We start from the raw sequence: 1,628 nt of genomic DNA on the forward strand, positions 1-1,628 counted from the left end.
CTCCTACTTACAACTGAGTGAATATGAGTGAATTATATTCACTCTACTTTCCTCATTTATGAAGTGTATACAATAATGCTACTTGCCTCAAAGGATTGTTCAGAGAATTCAATGAGATAATATATTTCAAGTGCTTAGAACATTGCTTGGAACATGCTAAAAACTCAATAAATTTTAGGCACCAGTTTTTTAAATTAAAAATTCATTATACTCCTGAGCCTCTCCCAGAAGTGTTGACTCTTGCCTATGGCGTGATGGCTTCAAGGTTACTTCTCGGAGCTGGAGCACTGGCCGCATAAGCCCTGAGGGCCAGGGAACCCAGTGGGGTCACTACTGTGTGCTCTATGGTGTCTGGAGGTGGTGTTCCTACTGAAGATGCGCAGGCAACAGGGCTGGAGACGGAGGTCATGATGGCCACATGGAAAGGCCTGGACCCCTATAATATACTACCTCCAAAGGCAGCTATAGGCACCAAGGAAAATCCTAATTTAGTCTCCTTCATCACGAACAAGCAAATAGTGGGCTGCATCTGTGAAGAAGACAACAGTGCCATCATCTGGTTTTCACTGCACAAAGGCAAGGCCCAGCGAAGCCCTAACTGTGGAGCCTATTACAAGCTGGTGTCCCACCAGATGAGCCACTAATGACCCCCTGCACTGACTCACTCAAAATGTGCTGTAAAGTTTTCTTTGTTCAAATGAAGACTAGCCATTGCACTGGCTCCTTATCCCATTTAAAAAAAGTTAATGATTTTTATTTTGGAAATAGGAATTGTTTGCAAATATTTCTCCTCAAGATTCTTGGAATAGAGATGGAGGTGGTACTTCTTGGATGTCCCACAGGCCAGCCCTCCAGACAAAGACCTGATTCTTGAATACCAAAATTCTAATTCATCTTTTTTCAGCTATAGCACTTCTTAGAGTAATTATTTTAAATAAGATGTATTTTATAACCCTTTGACTATTTGCCATGTCCTTCTGCTGCTTTTACATAGAGAAGACAATTTTAGTGACTCTCAAGTTCTTGAGTTGACTTTGAAGCAGACGCTGTTGGTGCCAGTGCAATCCCTTCAGCACTTCGATTTCAGTGAATGTGGACCAGGTTTCCAGCTGCCAGAACTTACATCTCTTTGCATAAGATTCTTCTTTGGCTCCAGAAGCCTACCCTGGATTATTTTGTTTGCTTATGCAGCAAGTGGAAAGTGCCAGGAAATTAGCAGTGTTTGAAAACAGCCCTCTACAAATGAATGATAGAAATTGGTAGGTGAATACCTCAGACCCCTTGCCTCTGGGGTGGGATAACTGAGAGGCATTTGTTTTACACCATTTCCCATCATTCTCTGGAAGGAATAAATGCCAATTGCCCATGGAGATAACTTGCTTGAGAATGCTGCTTGAGAATGCACCCATACCCTTTACCTTCTCACTTCACTTTCCTATTTGTGTTTCCTGGTGTCATCGCCCAAATAAACTACTTGTATTCAAAGCTTTTGTTCATAGTTTCTATTTAGAAGAACCCAAACTAAGACTGTCATTTTACCTTGAAAATTCTGTAAACCAGGCTACATTTTCTTGTAGAATCTAAGTAGCAGAGAAGACTGAGAAAAAAAAAAAAACTTAAAATATTGT

The 1,628-nt window shown here is 41.0% G+C and overlaps 1 pseudogene; it reads left to right on the forward strand.

Annotated features, from left to right (window-relative positions):
• The first annotated feature begins 254 nt into the window (after positions 1-254).
• Positions 255-644, forward strand: LOC119508538 (annotated as a pseudogene).
• Positions 645-1,628: the final 984 nt, after the last annotated feature.

Source organism: Choloepus didactylus, chromosome 13 (genome assembly GCF_015220235.1).
Source record: "Choloepus didactylus isolate mChoDid1 chromosome 13, mChoDid1.pri, whole genome shotgun sequence".
NCBI lineage: Eukaryota > Metazoa > Chordata > Mammalia > Pilosa > Megalonychidae > Choloepus > Choloepus didactylus.